The sequence below is a fragment of the Haliotis rufescens genome, unplaced genomic scaffold (genome assembly GCF_023055435.1).
Source record: "Haliotis rufescens isolate VD_foot unplaced genomic scaffold, xgHalRufe1.0.p SCAF_5, whole genome shotgun sequence".
Lineage (NCBI taxonomy): Eukaryota > Metazoa > Mollusca > Gastropoda > Lepetellida > Haliotidae > Haliotis > Haliotis rufescens.
The window spans coordinates 974,611-988,252 of NW_025964223.1; positions in this window are offsets into that span (position 1 = coordinate 974,611).

Genomic DNA, 13,642 nt, shown 5'->3' on the forward strand with positions numbered 1-13,642 from the left:
ATTACATCACAATGCTTTGCAGACCATTGTGACGTCACTGGTTACCATGACGTCACAATCAAATGACATCACTAATGGCTCTGCTACTGAAGCTGTTAGCAGTACTTTTTACACTGAAGACACTGCTAATTACTGTCTACAAATTGAAAAAGTTGGAAGAATGATGTTAGATGATAAATAAAATCTCACCCTCGTGTCTTTTGATATCAAATATGTCAACACTCGTTGATAAAAGTGGCAAAAATCCTCGGCAAGCCTCGGAATTTTCCACTTTTATCAATATGATATCAAAAGACACTCGGGTGAGATTCTCTATATCCAGTATCATATACATTCCATAACATACAATAGATATGACGGGTACCTTCCTAATTCATCGAGTCCAGCATCATCACTTGTATGACTAGAAATGCCTGAAATTCGTTTACAGTTCGCTTCACTGCAACCACAACATGACCAATACCCCATAGTTCTCCCAAACCAGAAGCGTCAGCTGCTCATTGATGAACGGTGTTTAAAGTCTGTTCAATCATTATTGCACTGACAGCACGGTAGGAAATACAGACAATGGCCTTCACTTAATACCCCACTGGGAACCGAACCGGTTTGTGTCTGACGTGCTAACACACCCACCACTGAGCCACCCGCACTCCAATCAACGTGAATGATACATTATCTCAGCGGTGGCCTCTTATTCGGACTGCTGGTTAGACCGTATCATTGGTAACTGTAGGCGGGAATAATCGCCTGTTGTTGTCCGTTACCTGAATTGTTGGATAATAAATTATCGCTTTTAGCACGTGTTGTTTTGTCCGCCTGTGAGGGACGCCACGCTTGGACCTAACTGTGAGAGCTCTGGTTCGCGGTGGAAGAAATTGACAGTGTATGGAGCTGTCGCGACTTAAACAAGGGCCTATGTTCTCGTCCTTAAAACAAGACTAGGGGTCAGAGTTCAAGGGCAGCACAGTGAGTGAGTGAGTGAGTTGGGTTTAACGCCGCTTTTAACAGTATTCCAGTTATAACACGGCGTGTCAGCTTAATGTGGGAGGAAAGCCCGAAGTGATGCAGGTCTCAGACGTTTACCACTTCGGTCAATCCCACGAGCACGGGTATGGTGCTGACAAACCTAGAAACATAATCGGGGCGAACCGGGATTCGAACCCACAATCATAGGTTTCTGGCGTGGCCAAGGGACGCAACTCTGCACAGCGAATCGCGGCGCCTTAGACGACTGGGCCACCCGTTCCCCCGGCAGCACAGTGGAATATTAACATTGTGACTTTTGAGGATTTTAGAAACCCAAATCCACGTGATATGTTTACATTGGGGTCTTACTGGGACGACCTGGTAGATTTATTACAGATAGAATTGACTATTAATTCCTGTTACTAATCACATGCATACATCTCCATACACGTGGCTTTTTAATCCGGATATTCGTTATATGAATGTTGGCAATGGAATTTACGGTAGTTCGCTGTGAGTTATCATCACAGTTCTTGGCCTATCTTTTTGTTCAAAATGAAACTGTTGTCCTCAATGCAGAATGCAATAGACCACACGTATTGCTTAATAATTGTGACATATGTTTAGAGTGTTAGTAGTAGGCGACCTGATCATACTGATAGTATAGCTATATTCAGTATATAGTACAGCATATTGTATATAGTATAATCGGGATAGCGATAGCGAAATTGCTAGAAACTCACATTCGTAAGTACACATGAAGAAAATGAAATATTTGTCCTAATTACATATAGGCGATATTCTCACATAAAAACTAGACTTGGACACAGAGTGAGTGAGTGAGTTGGGTTTAACGCCGCTTTTAACAGTATTCCAGTTATAACACGGCGTGTCAGCTTAATGTGGGAGGAAAGCCCGAAGTGATGCAGGTCTCAGACGTTTACCACTTCTGTCAATCCCACGAGCACGGGTATGGTGCTGACAAACCTAGAAACATAATCGGGGCGAACCGGGATTCGAACCCACAATCATAGGTTTCTGGCATGTCCACTGGACGCAACATCGAATTGCGGTGCCTTAGACGACTGGGCCACCCGTGCCCCACATTTAGCCTCAGGATGTTTCAGCCACACGTAGATTGAAGTCTTTGGGCAAAGATGTTTAAAGCGATCTCAGTGCGTTCTATGTATGTTTAAACATAGACTTAAGATTATCGTAGCATTAAGGACCGTCTACGTGATCTAGTGGAAGAGAGTCCGCCCGGTGAAGATTCGGGGTTCGATCCCCGGCGGCGTCATACCAAGAGATGTTAAAAGACGGTACTTGTTGTTACCCTGCCTGGCGCTCGGCATTAAGGGACTAAAACAAGGAGTGGCCGTCTCGGAGTCGGTATACTGTGTCTGAGTGGGGTATTCATGTTACACTGCGGCATGGTATCTCAGTGAGCTAGCACTATACTAGTCCGGATTAGTACAACCAGCCACACACACACACACACACACACACACACACACGTGTTTGCACGTCGCTATATAAGTGCAATTATCTTGGACGCGACTTTAGCCCCATTTCACCTCACCACACAGTAGCATAAAGATCGCCTTGTGGACGGAACCAGGACAAAGAGATGCCATTGACATTCACATGTCGGCGCTACGCGGCAGCAGGCGATGACAAGCATATACACCCATTCTCTGCACTACACGTAAAACTATATTAGTTTTAAGTAACAAATGTTATATCTTGAGAAAACACTTTCTTAGTAAAACACAGATTCTAAAACTGGCATTGTGTGTTCTTAGCTTTCGGCATGCCAATTTACACTTGTCAGAGGGGTACACAAAGTACGTGATCTGGATTACCACTTGTCGGACTTTCATCTTTGTAAAAGCCTCGGTAGCTGAGAGGTTACATCGCTGACTTTGTGTGTTGGCGAATAGGTACCTCACTCACAGTATGGGTTCGAATCCCGGATTGGACTCGACCCCCCAAAAAGAACTAGAATCTGTACTTTACTAAGAAAGTGTTATCACAAAATATAACATTTGTTACATTTGACCACTTTCTAAACTGGCATTGTGTGTTCATATATTAGTTTTAACTGAACACGATTCAGCTTCAGCAAAATTGATTCATGATTCAGATTGGTTGATTGGTTGGTTTTTTAACGCCGCACTCAGCAATATTCCAGCTATATGACGGCGGTCTGTAAATAATCGAGTCTGGAGCAGATAACCCAGTGATTAATATCATGAGCATCGATCCACGCAATTGGGATCAATGACATGCATCAACCAAGTCAGCGAGCCAAACCACCCGATCCCGTTAGTCGCCTTTTACAACAAGCATAGTCACCTTTCACGGCAAGCATGGGTTGCTGAAGACCTATTCTACCCCGGAATCTTCACGGGTCTCATGATTCAGACTTGTTCAACTGACACTAACGTCCGTGTGGTGATTCCGGGAGAGAATATCTCTCCAGCAGCCCATGCTGGTCGTAAGAGGTGTCCCCGTGATCGGGCGGTGACTCGGTGACTTCGATGATTGCGCGACACCTACCACGACTGTTTGGACCGCTACTCACAATATCGATCACAGGATTGTCCGGTCCAAACTTGATTTGTATGACGCTGTCATATAACTAAAATATTGTGCGGCGTTGAACAACAAACTAACTTCGTGGTGTAAGAAACAGGATTCTAGGATAAGCTTCAACATTACAAAAAGAAATGTGCTACACGTGTTGTGGAACTTTGAATTTCACACAGAGGCAACACTGTGCGACAGGCTGCGCTCTCTTCATGGAGGGATCCAAGGAAGGCTGACTTGAACATATGGACGAGTGCAACTTGACTTGACGTAGTGCCCGCACCAAGCGGCAAATAGACTTCAATAGTAATTGTGCTTTGGACAAAACCTATCTGCTCGGTGATATGGCGTGCCCCGCCCACCTGGTCCGCTAGACCTGCATCAGTGACGTACACTGTAGCAAGGATAGGGGAGCCGGGTGGCTAGATGGATCGTGCACTACATAGTGAGGTGAGGTGAAATTGGGTTTAACGTCGCGTCCAAGATTATTGCACTAATATAGCGACGTACATGCACGTGTGTGTGTGTGTGTGTGTGTGTGTGTGTGTGTGTGTGTGTGTGTGTGTCTTGTACTTGTCCGGACTGATGCCAGATTTATAGTGCTAGCTCACTGAGATACCATGCCGCAGTTTAACATGAATATCCCACTCCGAGCCGACCAGTCCTTGTTTTAGCCCCTTTATGCCGAGCAACAGACAGGGTAACAACAAGTACCATCTTTTAACGTCTTTGGTATGACGCGGCCGGGGATCAAACCCCGGACCGTCCGCTAGCTACATTACGGCATGGAATCCAACAATGTCGCGAGCCGTAGCCATATTAATTTGGTAATACCCACGAGCGCCGGTACAGTGCTGACAGATAAAAAAAAAATCAATGCGACATTTGGATTCGAACTCGCAAAGGGACGCTACTCTGCATCTCGAATTGCGACGCCTTATACCACTGAGCCACACACGCCCTTCCCCAACATGAAGTCGACAATATATGTAGATTTAGTTACAAGGTGTCCAATCACATCATAGCTGTGTTTATGCATTGTGTTCCCGTGATGTTTTAAATGGCGTTGCCTATCTCAAGGGACACGCTAGTCGTGCTTGTTGGTATTTAATAAATTGGTAAACGTCTTTTGGACGCCTTACTAAAACTGAAATACTGTTTAAAGCAGCGTTAAAAAATGCCCTCATTTTAACTTAAAGGGCTCTTGTACTGTCCAAGTTAAAGGAGTACATTTTTTCTCCATAACTGAAGGCCTTGCGATATATTCAAGTTAAAAGGCGTAGAGCTCTCGTTATCTCACACTTGAAGGGACTCCAGTCATTTTCATGTTAAAGGTGATGTCGTTATTTCCATGTTAAATGTCGTTACCACCAGGAGCTCGAACACAACAGAGAGAGAGAGAGAACGAGAGAGAGAGAGAGAGAGAGAGAGAGAGAGAGAGAGAGAGAGAGAGAGAGAGAGAAAGAGAGAGAGAAACGGGGGCAGGGGAATTCAATAGACAGTTAAATGAATAGACAGATGTGTAAACATTAATAAAGTTGTGAGACGGAGATGATAGATAGAGTGGAGATTATATCAAGACGATTAGACGGCATCTACTCTGTGGAAAGGTCAGACACGACAACAATAAATAGACAGGCAGTAGACATGATAGATTAACGACATTTTGCGCAGTTATACTTTTAGTTTAAGCTTCATTTGTTTCAGGGGCGGTCGGGTAGCCTAGTGGTTAAAGCGTTCGCTCGTCACGCCGAAGACCCGGGTTCGATTCCCGACATGGGTACAATGTGTGAAGCCCATTTCTGGTGTCCCCCGCCGTGATATGGCTTGAATATTGCTAAAAGCGGCGTAAAACCATACGCACTTATTCATGCATTTGTTTCACAAATGCCACAAAGTCTGACAAGACGTCTCCTCCGAATCAACTCCAATTCCAATCAATGATCAACGTCATTTTTTTAATTGAGTAGAATGGGCCCCCGCTCTGACAAGGTGTGAAGACAATCTGCACTCCAGTGCGGAGCCACAGCAGTGACACGATCCTCTCTGACAGATATTCACTCAGCGTTAACCGAACTTACTTGTTCTTAACAATAATTTTGTCCGACATTTCCTTCGCACGCACAAATCACACATCATACGCGACATGCTTCCTGTCCCCTCCCCTCAACCCACCACCCCCGGGCTGTAGTGTTAATAGTGATTCATACCCTAATCTCCCCCACCCCACCCACCACTCCCCGCCCCTACTCTTTGTCTAGGTGCTGACGACGCGATAAGTATAGTCCACTGTGGCACGAACGCCGTCCGTGAAGTTACCATCGACAGCGGGGGAGTCGAAACCTTTCAACAAAGTTACGGCTAAAAAAATTATTACAATCTCCTACCTGAAAATTACTGTTTTCTGTACCCATTATAAACAAATGTTGTCCTGTGAACTGAAAAAGTCTCATAATGATTCTTAGTAAAAGGGGTTCTTCGACCCTGATAATTGTAATTAGTACCGTCATAACAGTAAATCATTATTTTTCAAACATCGGGTTGGGGCAATTAGGTGATACGCTACTGGTTCACGTATGCGGTTCATAACAACTGTTCTTTATGTGCCGTGGATTAGCCAAGTGGGCAAAGCGTTGGCTGATCACGCCGAAGACCAAGGTTCGATTCCCCATGTGGTTACTGTTAGTGGTTTGCCGGGTTTGGAGTTGGGCTTAACGCCGCTACGAGCAGTATTCCAGTTATATCGCGGCGTGTCAGCTTAACGTGAGAGGAAAGCCCAAAGTGATGCAGGTCTTAGACGGTCACCACGGATATGTTGTTGACAAACCTGATCCGGGCGAACAAGGATTCGAAAACACGATCATAGGTTCCTGGCGTGGCCAAGGGACGCAACTGTGCACAGCGAAGAATTAGAGAAGAATACGAGGAGAAAAGTACGGGAGCTACAACATGGATAAGAGATCCTAGTCATCTGCCGACATGCAGACAAGTTAATCAGAACAGTTAGGTACTAGTCAGTACCTTCATTGGGGGTGCTTCCTCAGCCCAACATGGGTAATTTTATTAAGCCCATTTCAGGCGACCCGCCCCCCCCCCCCCCCCCCCCCCCCCACACACACACACACCACCACCACCACCACACACACCACCCCACCCCACCCCACCCCCTTAAGGACAAGTGAGGCAGAGGTGAGCTAAGGCATGCATAATGCTTCCATTTTCATCAGTCACCCTGTAGGCTCCCGTAAATCAGTGCGTCAATACTTGCAGTATTACGACGCAGCAGCAGTGAGCTGTGATGACTGACTAGGTAAAAGTTCAGTTGTTGAGATTTAAATGTCATGCGATATTTTAGGATAATAGATAAATGCCACACTTAAAACGTGTCGTGACTTCTCTATTTATACCGTGTGGGAGGACTGGATCTGCCCTTGTAGGGATGCCTGCTACAGACACTGCACATCATGGAGCCTCTCTCGTCAGTGCATCTAGTTGACATGCGTTTAAATATAATACTTATTGAATCTAGACATTACTACGCATTCGGGCCTGGGTATCTTCAATGATTTCATACCTGGGTATTCTGGGTATAGCTGGACTTTCTTTATCCAAGCACTATTATGTCACAGGCATCGATACCTTATAGGATAGGCATTGTTATTATATACCATGCTTTTATTACATTAAACTATGGTTATAACGAACTCCAAGTAACCACTGATTTCAGTTCGATATAACCGTAGTTCGTTAAAAGCATATATACAGCATATATACAAGTAAGCCGGAACCAAAAATATGTTTGTTATATCCGTCAGTTCGTTCTAAGCGTGTTCGTTATAAACGTAGTTTACTATGTATCCATCCATATACATGTTTGGGCATTCTTGTATTGTATTCCTCAATATATAGGCATTCATGTGCTATATCCATCTATATATAGGCATTCTTGTACTAATTCCATCTATATATGGGCAGTATTGTATCATAACCATCTTTATACGGACTTTCATGCATTATACTCATCTAAACATGCTTATTAATGTTGTATTCTCACATATACCTAATTGTTCACCGATGTGAACATAAAACCTTTCATTTTATCATCTTCAAATATTTTGATAGGTTTAGGGCACAAAAAAATGAACATTTTACGACGGATATTTATTCCGAGATATATATATATACCAGGGCGCCTGGTAAATGCTTGTTGTAGATGGAGTAGATGTCATGTATTTGATAGTGACCGGGTAATTTGCAGAGTCGTAATCGTGTTTAGTGCAGGTCGTATGTGACATCACAATTACGTGGGATTCTTTGATATGAGAGCGTTAACCTTTGAAACATGTCCCCAAACAGCACTGTATACCTGGATGAAATCATTGTCATCAGTCTCAGAGAAACCTGCATAGGGGCTGTACTAGCCAGGTATACATGACACATGGCACATGGCACATGATACTGCATGCGTGACGTCGGCATGGGCCAAAGCTGTCTTGTTGTTTTCTCAAAGCAGGTGGTAAACTATCTACACACAAGACATTTCCAAACAATGGTTAAGATTGTTTTAGCCTTTTTTGACATCACATGTAATGTATGCTGGGTACCGGGTGAGAATAGGCCCAAGTGAGTATTGGATTACATGTAATGTATGCTGGGTACCGGGTGAGAATAGGCCCAAGTGAGTATTGGATTACATGTAATGTATGTCGGGTTCCAGGAGAGACTAGGCCCCAGTGAGTATTGGATTACATGTAATGTATGTCGGGTTCCGGGAGAGACTAGGCCCCAGTGAGTATTGGATTACATGTAATGTATGTCGGGTTCCGGGAGAGACTAGGCCCCAGTGAGTATTGGATTACATGTAATGTATGTCGGGTTCCAGGAGAGACTAGGCCCCAGTGAGTATTGGATTACATGTAATGTATGTCGGGTTCCGGGAGAGACTAGGCCCCAGTGAGTATTGGATTACATGTAATGTATGTCGGGTTCCAGGAGAGACTAGGCCCCAGTGAGTATTGGATTACATGTAATGTATGTCGGGTTCCGGGAGAGACTAGGCCCCAGTGAGTATTGGATTACATGTAATGTATGTCGGGTTCCAGGAGAGACTAGGCCCCAGTGAGTATTGGATTACATGTAATGTATGTCGGATTCCAGGAGAGACTAGGCCCCAGTGAGTATTGGATTACATGTAATGTATGTCGGGTTCCAGGAGAGACTAGGCCCCAGTGAGTATTGGATTACATGTAATGTATGTCGGATTCCAGGAGAGACTAGGCCCCAGTGAGTATTGGATTACATGTAATGTATGTCGGGTTCCGGGAGAGACTAGGCCCCAGTGAGTATTGGATTACATGTAATGTATGTCGGGTTCCGGGAGAGACTAGGCCCCAGTGAGTATTGGATTACATGTAATGTATGTCGGGTTCCAGGAGAGACTAGGCCCCAGTGAGTATTGGATTACATGTAATGTATGTCGGGTTCCGGGAGAGACTAGGCCCCAGTGAGTATTGGATTACATGTAATGTATGTCGGGGTCCGGGTGAGACTAGGCCCCAGTGAGTATTGGATTACATGTAATGTATGTCGGGTCCCGGGAGAGACTAGGCCCCAGTGAGTATTGGATTACATGTAATGTATGTCGGGTTCCAGGAGAGACTAGGCCCCAGTGAGTATTGGATTACATGTAATGTTTGTCGGGTTCCGGGTGAGACTAGGCCCCAGTGAGTATTGGATTACATGTAATGTATGTCGGGTTCCAGGAGAGACTAGGCCCCAGTGAGTATTGGATTACATGTAATGTATGTCGGGTTCCTGGAGAGACTAGGCCCCAGTGAGTATTGGATTACATGTAATGTATGTCGGGTTCCAGGAGAGACTAGGCCCCAGTGAGTATTGGATTACATGTAATGTATGTCGGGTTCCGGGTGAGACTAGGCCCCAGTGAGTATTGGATTACATGTAATGTATGTCGGGTTCCGGGAGAGACTAGGCCCCAGTGAGTATTGGATTACATGTAATGTATGTCGGGTTCCAGGAGAGACTAGGCCCCAGTGAGTATTGGATTACATGTAATGTTTGTCGGGTTCCGGGTGAGACTAGGCCCAAGTGAGTATTGGATTACATGTAATGTATGTCGGGTTCCAGGAGAGACTAGGCCCCAGTGAGTATTGGATTACATGTAATGTATGTCGGGTTCCAGGAGAGACTAGGCCCCAGTGAGTATTGGATTACATGTAATGTATGTCGGGTTGGGGGTGAGACCAGGCCCCAGTACCAGTGAGTATTGGATTACATGTAATGTATGTCGGATTCCAGGAGAGACTAGGCCCCAGTACCAGTGAGTATTGGATTACATGTAATGTATGTCGGGTTGGGGGTGAGACCAGGCCCCAGTACCAGTGAGTATTGGATTACATGTAATGTATGTCGGGTTCCGGGAGAGACTAGGCCCCAGTGAGTATTGGATTACATGTAATGTATGTCGGGTTCCGGGAGAGACTAGGCCCCAGTGAGTATTGGATTACATGTAATGTATGTCGGGTTCCAGGAGAGACTAGGCCCCAGTGAGTATTGGATTACATGTAATGTATGTCGGGTTGGGGGTGAGACCAGGCCCCAGTACCAGTGAGTATTGGATTACATGTAATGTATGTCGGGTTCCAGGAGAGACTAGGCCCCAGTGAGTATTGGATTACATGTAATGTATGTCGGGTTCCGGGAGAGACTAGGCCCCAGTGAGTATTGGATTACATGTAATGTATGTCGGGTTCCAGGAGAGACTAGGCCCCAGTGAGTATTGGATTACATGTAATGTATGTCGGGTTCCGGGTGAGACTAGGCCCCAGTGAGTATTGGATTACATGGCTGATACCAGCGCTATGCATCTCAACTCAATTTTATTAACTTTGGTCACTGAGAAAATGGTAAATTTCTGTCGGAAGGTCATTTGTCCATGGTCGATCATATGAGAATATGACTTACATGTATATGGTTACCGGAGGACAAATATTAACCACCCACTGTGTTAAAAGAATATTGTGGAGATGACTTTATCCTTTTGGTTGACTCCGTACACTTATATTATCTCCCTCGCGATAACCTCGGTAAATAATATCACATGTCGATTCCCAGACAATGACTTAACCCAGAGATCACTAGGTAAAGGAATTTAGCGTGAAACAAACAAACAACCAACAAATGGTATACAATTAACAATTGTATTACAAAATTAACTAGGTTTACGGGCAGCTTGGTTTGTACTGGTATATACCCCGGGCATCCGGTAATGCAAATTTAAAGCACAATTATTATTACAGATTAAAATTTAAAAAATGCAGCAAAGAGGGTTTGGGTGATCCTGGTACAGTCAGGCTGGTTAGGCTCATCATCAGTTCAGGGCCCTTGTCCACTCTACACGCAGCCCAGACAACGAATGGGACTTCTCCCAGGAGGCACTGCCCGGTCAAACCCACCCAGAACCTTTCGGAGAATGTGAAGACTCCCCAACACTGCAGCTTTCTGCATTACTCAGATTGTCAGAAGGGCTGTAATCCTTGCAGCATACCCGGGTACTCTCCCAAAGTCAGTCAACAGACTTGGAGGTATCAAACCTAAGGCACCAAGAACAATGGGGAGTCGGACAACTCGGTACTTGGGATGCAATCGTGACATTTCGAAAACGAGGATTTGGATTTATGAAAAGGACAAGATCAGTTTTGTTGGCCTGGATACGTCTGAGGCTGTATACTGGCCTATTCCAAAGAATTTTGTATTTATAATTTTCAATGACGCCCTCTACATATTCTGGGTCGTACCATGGATGGATCTCTGTGTCAAAACCACAAGCATGGCGAAGACGGTAATAAAATGAACCACTCCATCATGCCGCTTAAAATACTGTGTTTGTGCCAAAGCTGGGCATCCACTGACAATGTGTTGGGCAGTCTCATTAAATTCATTACATAATCTACATTTCATATTTACATTTTGATGCAAAATCACACATTGACGGTTTCGAGTGAGAAGTGACTGGTCCTGAGCAGCAAAGGGAAAGCCTTCTGTTTCACTTTTCAGGCCAGCCGAACTCATCCAAGCGAAGGACTCTGCAGGGTTGCCTACCTTCTCAACACTCTGCACATAAATCGATGCAGTGGTCGTTCACATAGCCTCCTTGAAAAACTGAGTCTAGGCCGATTTGATATGGCACTTTACTTGATTGACACTCATTTCTGTACCGTCCAGCAGTACAGCACCATCAACAAAATCAACATTGAGATTATGTCCGACATCCTTGGCTCGTTTACGAAAACTGTGGAATGCCTTGTTTTCATCATGAGACATTCTTCATAAGAGGATCATCAGACAAATAAATGTGAGCAAAAGGGTACAATACAATTCTAACCGCAGCGATTGAGGGAAGAGCGAGGGTGGTAGGATTTACTATTATCATTATTTTTATTTTTATTATTATGTTACTTTCTCATACGTGTAGCCAATAACACAACTGATCCGTGTATATCTGATCCCACGCCATATGACTCGGGTAAGATTATTCTGTCTCACAAAAGTGTTTTTCGCAACGGATTGTCTCGGATGGTTACGTGTCTCATTCGTAGCCGTTGTCGCTGCCGTTTAATCTGGAATCCATGTTTCGTGTAGCACTAACAGACATACGAGCGGGAACACCCGACGGTATTGACGTCCCAGTGACATTTCACGAGAAGAAGCTTAGCCTGTTTATAGGTCACTGTGGTATTTGTGACAGTATGAATTTAATGATATCTAATGCAGTCTATAGATGAGTACTGACAGCATCCATTTCAGTTGTGAATGGGGGCGGGTGGGTAGCCTACTGGTAAAAGTGTTCGCTCGTCATGGAAGCCAGAACGGGTTCGATTCGCCACATGAGAACATTGAAGCCCATTTCCGGTGTCCGCGTCGTGATATTACTGTGATGTTGTTAAAAGCAGACTCACTCACTCACTGAGGCTTTGGAGTAGCGTAGTGGTAAAAGCGTTCTCTCGTCCAGCCGAAGGACAGGGTTCGATTCCACACAGGATACAATGTGTGAAGCTCATTTCTGGTGTCCCCCGCCGTGATATTGCTTGAATATTACTAAAAGCGGCGTAAAACCATACTCACTCACTCACTTTTTATGGTTAGTGCTTGTTCGTGCTCCCCTGGACCCGTGAAGAACCGGGTTAGAATGAACCTTCAGCAATCCATGCTTGTCGTAAGAGGCGATTATGCTTGTCATAATAGGCGACTAACGGGATCGGGTGGTCAGGCTAACGGACTTGGTTGATGCATGTCATCGTATCCCAATTGCGTGGATCGATGTTCATCATAACAATCACTAGATTGCCGTTAAAGGGGCCTGGCCTAGATGTCGTTAAAGGGGCCTGGCCAAGATGCCATTAAAGGGGCCTGGACTAGGCGTCGTTAAAGGGGCCTGGCCTAGACGTTGTTAAAAAAATATCTCTTAACGTCTTTTGGTATGACTGGCCCTTGATCCAACCCCGACCTTCTGCTCTTGGGGCAGACACTGTATCCACTACACCAGGCAGACATCCTGATTCCCTGGTGTGAATGAAACGCCATGGTACAAACTGGATACTGAACAGCATTGTACTCAACAAGTGACATCTACCAAAAATTAAAGTACAGTTCCACCAAGTAAGGATAAGACATATGGATGAACAACTTCTATTACAATTAGGAGTGATGTTTCTGTGTAGGTTCTAACACCGTTATCAAGCAACCAACCTACACCGTCGCTCCTAAATTAATAAAGAAGTTGTTTATCCATATGTCCTATCCTTACTTAGTACTCCAACTTATAAATGCCTCTCAAAAGAGTTACTCTTCCCCTGACTGTCTCCCACAAACCCTAAACAAAGAGACTCGAACTGCTCAACCGTGTGTTCCACAAACATTAGCCCTACTCCACAAACAGTTTGAAAAAAACAAATGTAAAACACTCTATAAATCAGTTTTATTTGTTCATGAAAGATATGATAACAAGACCATGACACACTCTATCACAATTTCATATAAAAATATGTCTTCCTTAGACCATCTACAG